This window comes from Leuciscus leuciscus (genome assembly GCF_965113295.1).
Source record: "Leuciscus leuciscus genome assembly, chromosome: 10".
Taxonomy (NCBI): domain Eukaryota; kingdom Metazoa; phylum Chordata; class Actinopteri; order Cypriniformes; family Leuciscidae; genus Leuciscus; species Leuciscus leuciscus.
The window spans coordinates 37,882,194-37,901,826 of record NC_138734.1 but is presented as its reverse complement, the minus strand read 5'-3'; positions in this window follow the sequence as shown (position 1 = coordinate 37,901,826).

The window sequence follows — 19,633 nt, the reverse complement described above, 5'->3', positions numbered from 1 at the left end:
TCAAATTTGCTTTTACAGACTTTAACTAAGTTTAGCTTCCAGTTTTTTTTGTTTGTTTTTTTGCTTTATAGTCAAAATGTACTTCTATTTCATTTTGTATTTTTAAATTATACTTGGACAAAATTAGATTTTCATTTTGTTTGTTTTTGTTATTTACTTTTATTAAAAAGATTCTAATAATTATTGTTATTCAATTAAAGAAAAAGTAAAACTTAAGTAATCTGATATATTATATACAGTATGTTGCATTCTTTTTAATATAATATAATATAATATAATATAATATAATATAATATAATATAATATAATATAATATAATATAGTATAATACAATAGGCTACAATACAATACAGTAGTCAACATTTGAAGTGGATCAAAAAAACTGAATCAAAGTTGTCCTAAGACAAGAATGGGTATTGTTCAAAATTCATGTATCCTTATGATCCACTTCAAATGTTGAGTACTGTATAATGTAATGTAATGTAATGTAATGTAATATAATGCATTGGGTAACACAGTCGTAAATATTTTCGACTATTCATTCAAAATCATTAATAACTAAAAATATAAAATATAAAGAGAATTTTTTAATTGCTGGCTTATGTTAACAAATAATAAATTGAATTATGCTTAACAAATGCTAATGCTTAATTATGCTTTTATTATAATTATGGATGAATATATTTATATGCTTTTCTTATGACATTTCTGACTGTGTGAATTAATGTTAACTAATAATTAACTAAACATTATAACATTTGATAATGATAATTAATGTCATTAATGTTGTTATAACGTGTTACCCTGTATTGGATGTAAAATTGTTTTATATTTTTAGTTTTCCCCCCCTAAATTGGTTGAATTTTGATTTAGTTTTTTAATGCACACATGACCATCAATGAATGAGTGCGTTGATTTTTCCCTAATTTGTTTGAGATAGTGAAAAAGAAGAAAAAGCAACAGCATTAGTGGGCCGGACTCAGAGACTGAGAGACAAACATGGTGATTGGAGACTCAGTTAGGGGCCGCTGGCCTGTCTGTGGCCTTTGCCCATGGCTGTGGCACAAGAGGGTATTAAGATGAGCCGAGGGAATCTGCTCTGCCTGACTACTCGACTCTCAGACTCACTGCCTCCACTACCTGTCCAAAGCCTGAAGCCATCTGGACCCCAGATTGAGCAGAGCTGCACTCAGCGAGCGTCAGCAGAGGGTCTGCTCCTTCTCTCTGGAGCTCGTGGAGGACACACACACACACACCAAAGTAGTGAAATCCAGTCGACGTAAAGGGCGTTTGGTCTTCAAGGGGTTTGCCAGACCACGACTAGTTACAACCTCAGAGGACAAAGAAAGCTCTGTGAGTGTGTGGGCAAGTGCTAGCAGTGGTGACAAATATAGATCTAATTAGTATTCTACTGTTTGTCTTTTGGACAGATGAGGGATGCCCCCTATTGACTCTGTCAGGGGAGCCAGAGCAGAGGGGAGTGAGGAGATGTGCATGGTACAGTGTAGACTGCAAATTACGTTGTAAGTCACGCCAAGTTCATACCTCACGATCCGAGTAATAAGCACAATGCGGGCAAGCGGATCTCGCAGATTGTGTGGACAATGGCTGCTTGCAATATGTTATTGTGTTGAAACATTACAATGTTTTGCACAACACTGCAATACCCAATAGAGTGTGAGGGTTGTGCGTATTCCCTCTGCAGGGATAAAAGGAGACAACACTCCGCTTGTGCCGGGCAGCAGACTCGGAGTGAAAGATAAGACCGGAATGAGATGAGCATGGCGACGGTCTTTTCATCAGAACCAGCTAACAGCATGGCATGATGACATTTTGAGGCTGTTTAACTTTTTTGTTTAACTAGCCAGGCAAAGTATATATATATATATATATATATATATATATATATATATATATATATATATATATATATATATATATATATATATATATATATATTTCAGATCAGTTCAAATCAAGTGTTCCATTCAAATGTGTCCATTAAATGTGATTCCAGATTATAGATTCCCTTGATCATTAAGTTACATGTTTTAAAAAAAGATACAAATAAATAAATGCATTTCCAAATATTTTGGAATATTTGTTAAATGACATGCAGAATTTTTACAACAGTATATTTTAACCAGAATCATGTCTCACTATCTCATTCTTATTTATCTTCTCTTGAAAGATATTAACATAAATAAACTCAGGCCACATATCTGTGAACAGCTTATTATTATCATCAATGCTTAAGGGTACGGCGTCCTGTCTGCCAACATAACAATGAAATCAATCTGACTGACTCAAAAGCAATATGTTGCCAGATAAAAATCACATTGTCCGTGTTTGTGCTTAGAAGCATAAAAAAGTGAACGAAACCGGTAAAATGTATAATAATAATAACGTTTTATTAAAAACAAAATAATAACAATAAACATTATTGGTAACACTTTATTTAATTAGCTAACATTAGTTAATGTATTAACTAACATGAACTAACAATGAGCTATACATTTGTTACAGTATTTATTAATCTTTGTTAATGTTAGTTAATTAAAATACAGTTGTTTATTGTTTGTTCATGTTAGTTCACAGTGCATTAACTAAGGTTGATATTAGTTTAGATTTGAGAATTTTAGATAACATTAGGTTTTAATAATGTATTAGGAATGTTGAAATTAACTAAGATTTGTAAATGTAAAAGCATTGTTCATTCTTAGTTTAACTAATGTAGTTAATTAATGTTAAACCTTATTGTAAAGTGTTACCATATTATTATCATTATTATTTGCATTAAAAATAATAATATAATATCATATATTGTTTTATATGTTTGGAATAATATGTGATGATATGCCATTAAATTATTCAAATGAATATCTTTTCAGAAATTGGTTCTCTTCATTTTTATTAACAATTTCAATTGTGTTATGGAGTAATAAAAGTATAATATAAAACTTAATTAATTATTTTCTTTAAAAACTGGACGTTCAAATTGTATTTTATTTACGAACCACTTTTAATAATAATAATAATTGTATAGCACCTTTCCAAAGCCCAAGTTGTGTGTGTGCGTGTGCGCACATATCCTCAAATAACAAACATCCATAACACACATTTTTTGAGAAAAACAAAAACAAAATGATATTGTAGTTGTAACTGTATAGAGCTCATATTTTCATGTTCACAAACCAAGACTTCAAACAATGTTCTCAATATCTCTACTCTCTGCTCACTCATATTTCCTATAACAGTAAGATCTATCTACCATATTTCATCAGTTTTTTCCCAATACATTTTATCACTCTCACCTCAGTTTTCCTCACATATGCACATACACACACACACACACTTTAACTTTTCCATTAAACTTAAAGCTGCCCTGAAAGGGATTAGAGTGAAGTTTTCAGAAAGAAAGCGTTCTTCCTACATTATCAGCGTGAGATGAAGATGTGTGAGTGTGAGCGGGTGTGTGTCCCTTTATCAGAGGGGCTTTATGCGAGGCTTAGGCAGTGGTAGCTCCAGACAGTGAGGGTCTATATGTTCTCCTCTCCCAGCAGCATAATCACTCATGAGTGGCACCTCATTTCACAGCCTCTAATGGCATGACATTCGGAGCACACCGGGGTACCAAGCACGGAAGCTTTCTCTGTGTTTTTTTTCTCTCTCTCGTTCGGGTGGGGGGGATGATGGGGGGGCCGGAAAGCAAGCCGATAGCTTATGAGAGGTGATCACAGAATTTGAGTATCTTTTTGTATCTCGGTCTAGCTTTATTATCCAGATGACTATTTGAAGGCTCTATAACACATCTTTTAACTGTCATTTCTCACAAATTGATTGTTTAGCATCACTTTTTTTTCTTCCTGTCTCTCTTTGATGCCCACCGCCCCCTCCCAATGCAATAATGCGATAAGCACGCGTGAATGTTTGCTGTTACATGAACATTGCTGCAAGCACTCTGCAGATCCCTGTGATGTTTGATAGTGTTGCACAGCCATCTAAACCAAAGTTATCTTAACTAGCTCTGTGATAGACACTACAGCCCTCCAGGATTCCTCTAGTGAGGAATGTGTGTGTGTGTGTGTGTGTGTGTCATGTGCCAAGCCCCAGGCCCTATCCAGTCAGCCAGGCAGGTAGCATGACTGTATAATTGTGCCGTGACACTCTGAACCCCTGGCTGATACATAAGCATGTTAATTTTCTGATAGCGGGAGCGGCAGGCAGTCAGACTGCGAGTTATGATGGGTGTAATTTGTGGCTCCTGCAGCATTGTGAAAAGACCAGGGTCATGGGCTGGATAAATACAAATGGAAATTGATGTGGGGCTCATTTCTGCTTGACCAGCCTGCCTGGGGAGCCTGAGAGAGAGAGAGAGAGAGAGAGGCAGGAGGACATCTTGGTGTGGCTGTCACAAACCCCCTTTACGCACCCTCTGAAATCTGAAGTAAAATGTTAAATGGGAAAAAGAGCCGATAAAAGTGTTGCAGAAGAATCTGTGGCATCTGATGGCATTTACTCAGCAGTGTTTAAAGGGATACTCACCCTCATGTTGTCCCAAAACCTGTATGACTTTTCTGTGGAACACAATAGAAAGTATTTTGAAAGTCAGTGAGGGCTAATGTTGTAATGACTTTCACTGAATAGACAAAAACGGTTAAAATTTCCACAGAAGAAATTATTATAAAAAATAAAGCTTATAATAAAACTTTAAGAATTATTATTATTATTATTAGTTACATTATAATATATTATAAAATATCATATATTGTTTTGGAATAATATGTTATGATATATGTCTTTAAATTATTCAAATGAATATCTATTTTTATAAACAATTTCAATTGTAATTTGAACAACAAAAGTATAATACAAAACTTAAAGAATAATACAACCACTTTTATTTCTAACTGTATATTTTAGAACTCATATTTTTGGTGTTCACAAACCAAAACTCATATCTCTACACTCTGCTCACTCATATTTTCTATAACAATAAGATCTATCTACCATATTTCCTCAGGTATTTTTTTTTTCTATACATTTTTATCACTCTTAGGTTTGGAACGACATGCGTGAATGCTGACAGAATTTTCATTTTTGAATGAACTGTCCCTTTAAGTGTAAATTTACACGACAAAGATGTACAAAATATGGAAAGGTTTTTCCTTTGCATTTTTCATGTACAGATGACAACATTGTCAAAATGTTCCCCGTTTACATGGATCCAGAGAAACGACTTAAAACGGTGTATTATGCTTCCAGGCCAGTAGTTGGCAATGTCACTTTGTAAAGAAACACTATCACCTATCACCTTTCTCACAAATTCATGTTTCTGTGATTTACACAGAGACTTTTTTTAAAAACGTGCACTTTGAAACCTGTTTTCAAAAGTTTGCATTTTCAGGCCCCCAAAACAGTGTCAGTAAATGATCGGCCAAAAGTTTTCCATTTTTAGTTGAAAACAGTGTAGAGTAAACGGCCCCTTAGTTTCCTCCGCTGATTTTGTTGTTGTTGTTTTTTTTTCCATAAAAAGTCAAATTTAAAAGTTATTTTATTTTCTGATATTTGGTACAAGCTTAGTAAACGTTGCTTTTTTTTAAACGTAAAATTTTCGAAATACACAGACATTTGTTGCATTACCTGACCTATGCCAGTTTCCTGGCTTTGTTCTGTTCTGAAGGATCTTTATGTTGTGTAAGTTAGATGTACCATATGTTAGCTCTCAGAACCTAAACAAGTTTTAGAAGAAAAAATGACCTTTGTGACACACCAATTTTGAAAGTCAAACCACATATTGCAAATATCAGATGTTTTTCTTCCCGCTGCTTTTTCTTTTCTGTGCTGTCGTTCAGTGGCTTCGTCTCGTTCCAGTCGGTGAAGTCCAGAAATGAACAGCTGCTGATTTGTGTGAGGTCACATGAGTGACATCTTCATTTTGACGAAGAACATCACTGAATGGAAGCCTGTGTGTTTTGCGAGTGTGTGCGTGTGCATACATAGATGAAGATATGCGAGTCTTGTGTGCGTTGCCCTTACGCATAGGTGTGTGTGTGTGTGTTCTCTAAAAAGGCCCGGAGAGGACCGTCCCGCCTGAAACACTGTCACAGCTCGCCTGACTGGCAGTTCAAGAGCTCTTCATTAGAATCCCGCTGGGTCTACGGCAAAGAAAAACAATGTGGTTGGCCCAGGACCTGTAACCTTCCCATTTAATCACCGCTTCAAACTGCATTGTCTCTCTCCCCACCGTGGGAGCTGGTTTCCAAGGCTCTGCTGAGACTCCTAGGCAAACAAGCTCCTGTCTGACCGGGCTAACACGTCTCTCTCTGTGTCACACTGGCACACAAGGAGCTTTAGGTCTCTTTTACAGCTCCATTAGCACACATTTTATCAGCAACACATTCCGTAACGCGTATACCGTCGCATGTCGCTGCTTGTTGAAGAAAATATCAGCCGCTGATTTAATGCGTTGTGTATTTACATAAACAGATGCTTTCGACAAACGCAAGGAACCTGCCATGAAGAGGCGAACAGCACATCCAGTATTTTCTGTAATTTGCTATTAAACTTGTCGTTTATGTTTTTTTTTTTTCAATTAAAGTACTGTGTGCAAATCAGATATTAATTCAACTGCTTGATTGTTTTCTCACCGAATACATAATTGTGTTTTTATTGTATTTTTTTTATTTCCTTTTATGGTCACACTTTAGTTTAAGGTCCAATTCTCTCTATTAACTAACTATTAACTATGACTTTTGCCTCAATAAACTCCTAATTACTGCTTATTAATTAGTGATGGGCAACGATTAATCGCGATTAATCACGTCCAAAGTAAAAGTTTGTTTGCATAATATATATGTGTGTGTGTATTGTATTATTTTGTATATAAATACACACATATGCATGTATATATTTAAAATGTGTTATTTATATATAAAATATTTATATATAATATAAATTATTTATAAAAATATGTACAGTATATACATGCAAATATTTCTTAAATATATACATGCATATGTGTGTATTTATATATATATATATATATATATATATATATATATATATATATATATATATATATATATATACACAGTATATATATACAAAATAATTATTGACAGTACACACACACATATATTATGTAAACACAAACCTTTATTGTTGCCCAACACTATTATTAATAGTTAGTAAGGTAGTTGTTAAGTTTAGGTATTGGGATTAAGGGATGTAAAATATGGAATGCAGAATAAGGCATTAATATGTGCTAATAAGCAACTAGTTAATTGTGAGAATTGGACCCTACACTAAAATGTTACCGTATTATTATTATTAGTGTTATTATTTGTAGATGAATTTCACCTTTAATATCAACAGTCTTTTCTCCTCTATTTCAAAACTCTTAAATCTGTTTCTAAATTCTGTTCTAATAAATGTCGCATTGCAGAAATGAACATGCCAATGCACTTCGACTGCTTTGATAAATGTAAGAAAAAAGTGTGTAAGAGAAAGAGAGAGAGAGAGACAGAGACAGAGAGAATGACAGCGAGAATGATCACAATGATAACATCTACAGGACATCATCTTTTCTTTTCTTTTCTTTTTTCTCCGAGACTCATATCATTCACTCTGTCTCTGTCAAGTATGTAAAGAGAAAATACAGTAGCGTTTTTAATCAACCACTGAGACCTGAACAAAAGGCAAATGAATCCTGCAGTCTGAGTTGCAGAGCTGCTCCAGTGACCTCTTCCCTGCACACTGCAAATGAGGCGAGCATCCGGGGATTCCAGCTCACCTCACCTCTGACTGCCAGTGTGGGCTTTCTTTGCACTATTATTAAAAAATAATAACACATCTCAGCAATTGCCTGGAGTTATTTACCTCAATAGCACTGGGGACAATTATAAAAGGATATCAAGCTATGGCATGTTTCCTGCCATTTGTTTTACTTTCCTTTTTAGTGCAATTAATTCCCAACATTTTACAGACGATATTTATCATTTTATCTGATGCGTTTAATTTTGATCAGAATGAAATGCAAAATAATAGCATTTAATTAATTTTACATTTCACAACAAAATAAAACATGCAAAGTATGTTTTATGAGATAAATTATAAATGTAAATTTCCTGTTGTCGTTTAGAAGTGAATCGCATGCTATTTAAAAGACATTGCTTGTGCATAAGAATTAACTCGGCTCTTTGTGTTTTATTTGAAGCTTCATAATTGGGTGTAATCGGGATCAAACTGCAACTCTCCTGTAAAGAAACTCATCTAAAATGTCTTATAGAAATAACATTCTCTGTATTTTTTTTCTTACGCAGTTGTGGTTGAAATCTGTACTTAGAATAAATTACTTTGTGAATTCAAGTCGGTAATATACATGAAACCAGTGAAAAAAAATAAAAAAATAATCATGTTAGTTGTCTTGTGAGCATGAGTTTATTGAGTGTTTTGTGGGTCAACTAAATGTTTCTGCCTTACAATCACAACAACCACCGACACATGCTTGATTGTTCATTAATGTGTGAAATATCATATTTGATATTAAAATGCATACTAAAAATCTTATTTGAAAAGATATTTATTTAAAAAAAAAAAAAAAAAAAAAAAAATATATATATATATATAATGTATTTTTTATTTTAAGAAATATAAATGACTAGTTATTCATATTCAAAAATATAATTTTAAATATATATATATATATATATATATATATATATATATATATATTCAATTTTAGCAAATGCTGTACATTTGGTATTTAATTAGTTAAATGATCTGCTACTGTATTGTATGTTTAGACCTTATTTAGCTTGAAGGATGTTCAGAAAGAGAGCTGTAAAAAATGATTGGATAAATGATGACTGGACAAATGAAGGCATGAATGAATAAATGAATAGAGGAATGAAGGAATGAATGGCTAGGAATCTTCACATTATGTGTTTTTTGATGTCCTATGATAATATAATTATACTATCCACACATCTGAGAGGAGAGGTTGATTTGTCTTGCTGTGAGCTAACACACTTAATTGCAGTATGCAAATGAGAGCAATTACAAAGCTTTTAGGTAAAGAGATGACAGCTGAGGTTGAAAGAGGAAGAGGCCTCACCCAAACAGTTGTCATGGTAACAATATGGAGTAACCTTACAGTCAAATAATTATACATGGGGGAGGCAAGCTGATAAAACCTAAGGATAGTAGAGGTTTAGTAATGCACATGCATAAAGACATCTGCCACATACAATGAATCTAACAAGCTCTTTATGCAAAAAAAAAAAAAAATGCTTTCCTTTTACACCTCTGTTAATGACCAAACTTTTTTGTACTTACTTTTCATCGACTTACAGTAGCATGTCATAAAACCATTCAGGTGCAAATAACATAAGTCCAGCAGTACATTATTTGAGCAAGGAATAAAGCATTTATGTAATTACTAATGTTAACGGGAAACTTATTCCACCAGATACTTTGATTTCACTCTGCTGTTGATTACAAAAAATTCACTGTGCACTTTGAATAAATTGTTATCATTGTCATTGCATTAACATCTTATCTTCGATCCATCAAGAACGCAGCAATTTATATGACAATAAATCAATTCGCGCACATGCAGCACAAATGACCAATCTGCTCTCAAACAAGTAGAACGAGAGCATGATTGTGACTCAAGTACACTGTTTGAAATCATTTTCGGCTCAACAAAAAAAAAGAAAAAAGAAAAAAACAATTCTCGCCGGCAACTGGCACAAGGGTTGCATTTCTCCTCTCTTTGTTTACCACAAAATGAAGGGGCGCTGAATGCCTCTAGCATACCTAATAAAAATTGTAGTCACAAATTGATATTTTCTATGGCAATTTATTTTACAATTACTCTTGCGGAGGCTTTCATGAATTAAATATGAGTTCTGTCTGGGAATTAGATGTTATAAAGGTAAATTACAAGAGGCAGGCTGTAATTGAGGTGGCTGCAACATGGGCCTACTGAACTAATCCCTGGCTGGGTCATGTGATAGTCTGTCCTCCAATGGCAGGCGGCTTTTTTGCCACAAAGCCTGAGCAGCTGAGAAAATTGATTTCTCATCTGAGCGCTATTTGATAGCTTTTGAAATCAGAAATTGAAATTAACTAACCTACGCCCCGTCATTACAAAAGAGCAAATTAAAATTGCAACAGTGTTTCCTATTGGCAGTGTACGCCTGCCAAGGTAAATTTCTAAATAGATTTTAAGATGCCCCGCTTGCACGCCTGGCTTACTCCCTCACACACACAAAATCGCTTTATCTTTACACGCAAACAACACGCGGCACACACACACACACACACACACACACACACACACCTGCGCTGCATTGAGAGGGAGGATCTTTTCATTGAAAACTGCACATCACTGGCAGATATTGTAATGCTACGCCGCAACTGAAATCTCAGAATTTACATGACACTGAAATTAATTCAGTTGTGAGTGAAATATGCATGACGTCTTTGATCTCTAAATAAAAACAGATTTGAAGAAAGGCACCTGTGACTTTTCACTAGCTTTTAAGTATGCATATTCAAAATGATTTTACATAGGCAAAAGGTTATTTTGTTAATACATTAATTCAGACTAATCACAAACCATGCTGATTTTTTTAATATTTTTTAGTTTGCAAATAAATTATCAGCCATCGTGGTTTTTGAAGCAGTGAGCAATACTTCCCTAAACAAAGACATCAGCCATTTTTCTCGTTCAAGCAGGTGCTTGACCTTCCCAATCCATCGTCTCACGCAATCCGAGGAGCGAAACTTTCGGCGAGGTGGTGGGAGAGTTGTCAGCGTGAAAAAGTGGATGTTTGTTTGACAAAAGACATGGAGGAACAGATGTTAACGCAGGTGGACACACAGATCAATGAGCGGTGCCGAGCGGAGAGCTAGTTACCTGAGCTCGAGCTACTTGTAGCAGATGTTAAACAGACTGATGCCTGAGTAGGCAGATCAATGGACAGCAAGCAGATGGAGGAGAACGGGCCTGTGAGCGAAAGGGAAGGGAGAGGGAGAGCAGCGAGAAGCACTACGTAGCCTACACCAGTCCTCCGTGACAGGCAGATGGGCTCACATCCACAAAGAAAAGTTTACTCTCACTGCCGCAAGTAAACAATGGGCTGCCGCAGAGGAAACTTTCCGCCATCTGTGGCTAAGCTATGTTAAATGCCCAAATCTCTGTGTACCGTCGCAATTTGTCTGTAATCGTTCTTAAATTGCATTAAGCCCAGTGCTGTCACTGTTAGACATTGTAGAAAAATGTTCTGCCCCAACTGATTACTTTTGCTGTCAGTCACGCTAAAGAGGAAGCGCTTTATTAGGCCGGAGGAAGTGCGACTCGGCCCCGTCGGTCCGAGCTTTGCTAACTTTGCTCATTAACTGTGCTAACAGGTTTGAGTCAGGTTGTGAGGGAACGCTCAGTCCCTCTTGAGTCCTATTAGTGTCTTAAAGCCAGCGTCTGAGACAGGCAAGCGGACATGATTATGACTTTGCACTTCATCACGTTATCGCCGCCGTCTCTTGACCATTAGCTACCTGAGCGAACTGGATGTTTTGCTCAGCAATTATATCACATTGCTGAAGTGAGAAAATCCCACTTACTGCTTTCTTGTGCCTGCGAGTACGGGCGCGAGGTAGAATTCGCGAGAGGTTGTGTGGGCGAGTAATTTTATTCTTTCACACCCTTCAGAGCAGTGGTATTCTATTACATTAACAAGTGGAGAGCATTCATTGGCTGAAAAGAGTGCTTTTTAGTGTGTGTGTGTGTGTGTGTATATGGCGACTTTTCTCTTTGGAGATGAATTTCGATATGGATTTCTTTTTGGTTTTGCTAATTAGCTTGACAGAGGTTATCTGCTGAAGATCAATATCTTTTACGTTGTGTTTTTAAAATTTGTATTGTCTGAACAAAGCACAAATGCCACCCAACGTGAGAGAGAAAGAGAACAAGGACACAAATTCCCTGACAACCCGTCCCAACGGCCTTGCTGTCCGAGGAGCGACTTGAACCGGGCGATAACCCGATAGACGTTATCTTGTCTTCTCTGGGAAGCCTGCGCAACACTCTTCAGTGGTTAGGCATTTCTGCAAACCCCCCAGAGCCCTAACCTTCGCCGTGTCTCTCTCCTCGGCCCCCACTGCTCAGACACCCGGGGTTGGAAGATCTGACAGTAGCCTGTTGCTTATTTATGGTCCTGCATGTTTTATGTCTGTGCGAGATATGACGGCCGTGACACAGTGCTGATTTCAATCAGCCTTCCACTCGGCAGACGGAGTGACAGCAGGCAAAATTGAGAAGTACGAGAGACGGGAGAGAGCGAGAGAGAAATAATCTTCGGGATCGTCATTGTCTTGGTTCGGGCTTTGGCCTTGTCTCCGAGCTCGGAATTCTCCAGCCTCTTTTAATGAAAATGTTTCATTCACGTCTCAAATGAAGGTGCCTGCTGCCTCCACGGCCGATGAATTCAATAGAGAGGAATAAAAAGCGGGGAGAGGAGCGAATGGGGGGAGATAGAGTACGAGAGAAATGCGCTTTTGTCAGAGTGAGGAGGCTAGAGGAGAAGGTGACCCCTGAGCCAAAGGTGCTGACATTGCATCAATCCCTTTAGGGTAGAGGCCTGCTAGACCAAGCCTTGCTGAAGATTACCTCCAAACATCTGAGGGATGACGGCTCTATCTATTACACACGTTCCATACACGCACATTCTGGACCCTGAACTGATCTTTAAATTAAGTCTGAGATTGTTGCATAGAACTAGGGGCCCTGACACAGGCGGATCTGTTTCAAAGGCTTTGAGGGACAGCGCTGTGTATTCCTGGGATGAAATTAAGAAGCATCTCCTCCTTCTTATTCTCCCGATGAGAGGAAGTAAATTTATGCCATCCGTAATCACAATGAATCTCTCTCTCGTCATATGGAGGCTCATACACGCTTATCCCGCTAAGATTCTCCCACGCGGCTTATACACAAACACATGATGGCACGCACTTCAATCTGGAGTTTGCACTTATAACTTTTAATGCAGGTAAACAAAGATGATTTCGTGGTTTCTGTCATTTTAAATCATTTACAATTAATATATGTATTTATTATATGAAATTCATATTTTGATTTGTATTCAGTTTATAAATAATTTAAGTTCACTTTATTACCTAAATAAATTATTTAAAATGAATTACCTAAATATAAAGTATGCACACACACACACACACACACACACACACACACATACATCAAATTACACAACAAAACATTTTGTCGTTAAGTATATTATATTATATTATATTATATTATATTATATTATATTATATTATATTATTATAAAAGTTCCTTTTTTATATAAAACAACCTAAAATCGTCTTTATTTGTTTGTTTGGTTCAATTTCCAGATGAAGAAGGTTTTCATCCTGGGTCATTATCCAAATTCTGCTTTTTAATTCCGATCTATTGCATTTTTTTAAACGTTCAAACTCGCTAATGCGTCTATTACAGACTGGAACATAGAATGAATTAGCTGTCATTGGATCAGTTCAATTTCCTCCTGCTAATAGCAAATGTTGACAGGTGTCTCACATTTCATCTGTTTGGTTTCTAGCTACACTTCATGTTAAAACGGATAATTGATCCATCAAAAAAAAGAAGAAGAAAAAATAAAAAGACTCTCAACAGGCATTAAATGCCTCCAGACAACAGTAGTGAACATGCAGAAAATCGAATTTAACCCTGTGCTGACTGCGGTATTCCCTCCGGCTGTCAATCAAGCGTCTCGCTCCCTGGCAGTCCTGTTTCTATGTTGTTAAATAATCAGAGCGAGAGAAAGAGAAAGAAAATGAAACATGAAAGAAAAAAGCAGTCTCAGAGGAACTGTCATGAGAAAGGAGAAATGCCATGGGGGGTGAAGAATGCCTGCAGTCCGCCAGCTTTTCACATTGTAATTTCAGTTCCCCAGAACTGACTGGTGGTAGCGGCTGAGTGAGCGAAGGCCTAGGAGTCACGGCGATGGCTGACCCTGCCATATACACACGCTCAGAGAGATGTCAGCCACACAACTCCCTGAGATCACCCCACTGCCAGACACTTTCAAAGCGGCTGCCAATTCAGCTTTAAGTCGTGGCTGAATGGACACACAGGAGAAGGGGAGTGGACAGCAGCAAAAAACAGGTTGCAAGGGAAAAAGAATTTGCTTTCAAAATTTATTTGGCCTATGACCCTCGGAGTCCACCCTCTCGCCCCTTCGCTTTGAATGTGAGCATATTTTTTTTTTTTTTTTGATTGGGTTTGGGTTGAGGGACTCAGAAAGAGGTGAGGGTGGGATGTTTCGGAGGGGGTGGGCGAAGGGGCCTGTCACTATACATATATTAATAATCTGACGGCTTCATCTGCTTTTGAGGGGCAGGCATGACAGCTTCACAATAGCTGGAGCTGTAGCCTTCCTCCAACACGCATGGCCTTCCTGTCTGAACAACACAGGCAGTGTATTAAGACATCACGCAGCCGTGAAGTATTGACTTAACACCCGAGTGCGACCCGAACGGCAGGAGTCCTTTCGAAGACACTTATTTAAAATAATTTAAAGGCTAGAAAACCAAGACGTCACGTTACATGTGATGGTGAGAGGATTATGCTTATACAAAAATGTTATTTTCAATAAATATAAATAATAATAATAATAATAATCAATTTGAGAGTGACTTCAGCTGATCAGGATCATTTGATCAAGATCAAATTGAAAATATGAAAAAGTTGGTGTAGGATTTACTTTGAAACAATTTTCACTCAGAATTTGTTAGTAAATTTCACAAATAATTACTAAGAAACGACAATTAACACACTGAATTAAAGGTAACATTTTAAAGTAGAATCCCATACACAAGAAAAAAGTTTATTCAAGTGTGCTTGTATACTTCTTTTAAACTGAAAATTATAAAGTATACTTGCAGTCTACTTTTGTACTTCTCAGAAATAAACTTAAATTTACTCATAAGTATACTTAATTTATACTGACAATATTTGGCCTATACTTGTACTCATTCTTTTGATCGAGATACCTAAAAGCATAATCAAGTATAAGTGGCTTGTAGTTGTGTTGATTATTTTGATTGAGTGGTCTATTATAAACTTATAATACTGTCTTATAAACTTACATTGTTTGAAAATATTGATTTATAAAGAAAACGGATATGTTCCTAATTCTGAGTATCTGAATTTTTGTGTATAGTCCACTGGTAGTGTACATAGGAATTTACTTCAAATCTACTTGAAGAACAGTTAAAGGTGTATTTCAAGTATAAAATTAATACCTAAATAGGAGCATAGTAGTGTACTTAAAATGAACAAATAATATATAAATAGGAAACTATAAGTATGATGTTAAGTTCACAAGATGTTGAAGCTGCTTTGATACAATCTGTATTGTGAAAAGCGCTATACAAATAAACTTGACTTGACTTGAATTGACAAGTCACAAGTATACTTGCAGTATAAAACTACTAAACTAGTAGTTTACTTAGAGTATACTTCAAACTAAAAAAATAACCCTATAGTATGTAGTTAATTACTATTACTCAGTACTTACATGTATAATTACATTGTAACGGGGACACATAATAATTGGTTACACTTTATATTATATATTTATATATTTAAGTACTGAGTAATATTAAGCAACTACATGTACTTACTATAGGGTTAGGGTAGGATTAGGATTTGGTTGAGGGTTAGTTGCATGTAATTATGCATAATGTAATGTTATTACTATGGTAAGTGCATGTAACATGTAACAAGGACACTGTAAAATAAAATGTTACATAACCAATTTCACTTGTAATATAGTTGCAATACAAATGAAAAAAAAAACGTAGTTGTAAACTAGTTGTGTAGTCAAAGTTTACTACTGTTACACTTAAAGTATACTTTAAAGTATTCTTCTATACACTAAAAAGTGTGGCAATTTAGTCCCAAGTAGTATTGAAATAGCACACTAACAAGTACTTCTAGTATATTGATATTACTTACTACATAAAGTATGCTTAATGAAATTTACTTCAAGTATACTTATTTTTTGTAAGGGATATTTTCTTGTATAATGTACTCAAATCTTTGTTTTATTTATAACATAATTTTTTTTTTTTTATACTGTAGTCTTACTATTTTATACTATTTAATAAAACAAACATTTAAAAAAGTTTTACAATAAGAACACTATATGCACAAAATTTGCCAAGAAAAAAAAGTTAATAAATTACACTCCAATTGTTGCTCAGACAGCCCATCGAGAGAGACAGGGAGAGAGAGAGAGAGAGAGAGAGAGAGAGAGAGAGAGAGAGAGAGATAGGGAGGTCAGTGGGAGCACAGGTAATTGAGTAGTCCCCTCCCTTTCGTTTTCTAGTGAGCTCCTCAACCCAGTCCCTCGCCCCCGCCCCAGCCACACAGCGGGCACAATTACGCTCCCTATCACCTCTCCAGCTGGCCCCCATGATCCCGCTCTCCTCAGCCTGCTCACCTCGCCTGGCCCTCTCCCTCTTAACCTCCTGCCAGTCTCTCCCAGGGAGCCAGCATTAGGCTCAACAAACACTGTGAGACTGAGAGAGCCAGTTTAATTCTAAATACCAGGTCTGTGAACAAAGGGTCAACTATTCTCATACTAGTGCTGTGTTTTGCATTATTCAAAATACTTTTTTTTTTTGCTGTGGGTTTTGTGTTGCCAGGTATGCAAGTCAAAAGGGTGTGATGTTTATGAGCTCTGCATTTAAAAATGTGGACAATCTCCATAGAGATGAGAGCATAAGTGCTGCATCTTTTGGTTCACCTTTTTATATATGAAAATGCACTGTTTTTAAAAGCTAATAAGACCAACATCATTCCTGTGTATACTGTCAGCATCTAACTCTTGGTGATGGCAGTAAGTTCAGATTAGTCCTCAGTGAAGCAGGGTTTATAGTGGTAAAACTTTACAAGAAGGTCTCGATTGTTAACACTGGTTAATGTATTAACTAAAATTAACTAACAATGAGCAAAACATTAGTTAGAGTAATTATTTATTGTTTTATTTATTATAATATAATATAATATAATATAATATAATATAATATAATATAATATAATATAATATAGTATAATATAATATAGCATAATATAATATAATTTAATATAATATAATATAATATAATATAGCATAATATAATATAATATATTATATTATATTATATTATATTATATTATATTATATTATATTATATTATATTATATTATATTATATTATATTATATTTATTATATTATATTAGGCTATATTATATTATATTATATATAATTATTTATATTAACATTAGTTAATAAAATATAACTGTTCTTTTATTGTTCATGTTATTTCCCAGTGCATTAACTAATTTTAACAAATACAACTTTTGATTTTAATGTATTAGTAAATGTTGATATTAACATTGATTAATAAATGCTGTAGAAGTATGTTCTTTTTTAGTTCATATTAAGTAATGTAGTTAACTAATGTTAATAACTGAAACCTTATTGTAAAGTGTTAGTTAACTAAAACCAAAACCATTAAAAAAAAAACCACTTACTTGAAAATTAAAACAACATATGAAAAAAAAAAAACTTATTTTACTTCAACTATTTACTTAAGAAACATTTTCATGATGTACTAAAATAACAAAAAGTAAAACTAAAATAAAAATTTATAAAAGCTATATAGACATAGGGGAAAAAACTAAAACTAATAAAAATGACAAAAACACACAACAAAAGATACAAAGTTAAAATGAAAAGAGAGAATATGAAAACTAATTGAATTAAAAAAAAAACTATAGATTCTATATTATATTAAGGGTTAGAAATCTAAATATAATAATAATGATAATAATAATATAATTAAATAATAATAAAAAATGACTAGAATGTTAAAATCTAAAATTAATGTAAATACAATATAAATTGTATTTATTTGCTTTTTCCATATATAATAATTAGGCAAAAAAACAACAACAGATGGGATATATTATAGATAATATATTATATTACAGTACAGAGGCTCTCTAAAGCATAGAGGAGAGGCAGAATAGTTTTGGTTCTTAAAGAAAGGTCCGCCTAACGCTTAGACATGTCATGCACGACATGCTACCCTCTGCACAACTGCTCCGACAGCAAAGTATTTCAGTGCAATTGCGTTTGTACCTCAGCTTACTAATTAGCATTTTTCTGTCTCGTCCCTGCACAGAATGTCTTGATGGGCTGCGCTCTCTCAGTCTGTCCCCTCTCGCCTTGACGAGGAAGACACCTCTCTATCCCATCCGCTATTACCTGAGATAATGCCATATGGTAAAATGTAAACAACATCTGCATATTCATGTCGTAATTTCATCTGTTTAATTAGTTCCAGCAAAGCAGTTTAGCCTCTGAGGCCTGGGCTGTCAGTGCGGTGAGGCTCAAGCCGTGCCCTGCTGTCGACGCTGACAGTCTTCCATTGTTCAGCCAGCACCAACGCCCCACCAGTTTAATGCCAGGTGCGTCTGTACAGGGCGTGGGTGGGGTGGGGTGGGGTGGGGTGTTGTGGGGTGGACACAGCGGCCCCTCTCCTATTAGATGCCAATTGACAAAGCATAAGCAGTTATTTTATAGTGGCACTGAAACATATACACAATACCTTTGCATCTTTTAAAATGTGGGTAACACTTTAGTTTAGGGTCCAATTCTCAGCATGCATATTATTAGGGTTAGGGTTAGAGTTAGGGTTAGAGTAGGGTTTTGCAGGATTTTGGCTGTTTATTAGTGCTTATAAAGCACATATTAATGCTTTATCCTGCATGACCATATTCTACATCCTTAAAGGAGAAGTTCACTTTTGAAAAAACTTTTGCTGATAATTTACTCACCCCCATGTCATCCAAGATGTCCATGTCTTTCTTTCTTCAGTCGAAAAGAAATTAAGGTTTTTGATGAAAACATTCCAGGATTTTTCCACATATTATGGATTCCATTGGGACCCAAACGGTTCAAGGTCCAAATGACAGTTTCATTGCCGCTTCAAAGGGCTTTAAACGATACCAGACGATGAATAAGGGTCTTATCTAGCGAAACGATCGGTCATTTCAAAAATAAAATAAAAAGTTGACGTTTTATAAGCACAAATGTTCGCCTTGCTCTGTTCTGTGATGCGCGTTCGTGACGTCACGTAATACGCAATTACGTTGAAAAGGTCAAGTTTGATGTGTTTACAAATGTGCGGAAGGAGGACCATATAAACATTTTCAAATGTATTTGTGTCAGTTTATCGTTTAAAATGCCCATTTCGTGTGCGCATCCTGAGTGTTTTAATATTAAAAAGCCAAAAAGAACATTTTCTTCAATTTTTCAAGCGTGACCTTTTCAACGTAATTGCGTATTACGTGACGTCACGAACGCGCATCACAGAACAGAGCAAGCCGAACATTTGTGCTTATAAAACGTCAACTTTTTATTTTATTTTTGAAATGACCGATCGTTTCGCTAGATAAGACCCTTATTCATCGTCTGGTATCGTTTAAAGCCCTTTGAAGCGGCAATGAAACTGTCATTTGGACCTTGAACCGTTTGGGTCCCAATGGAATCC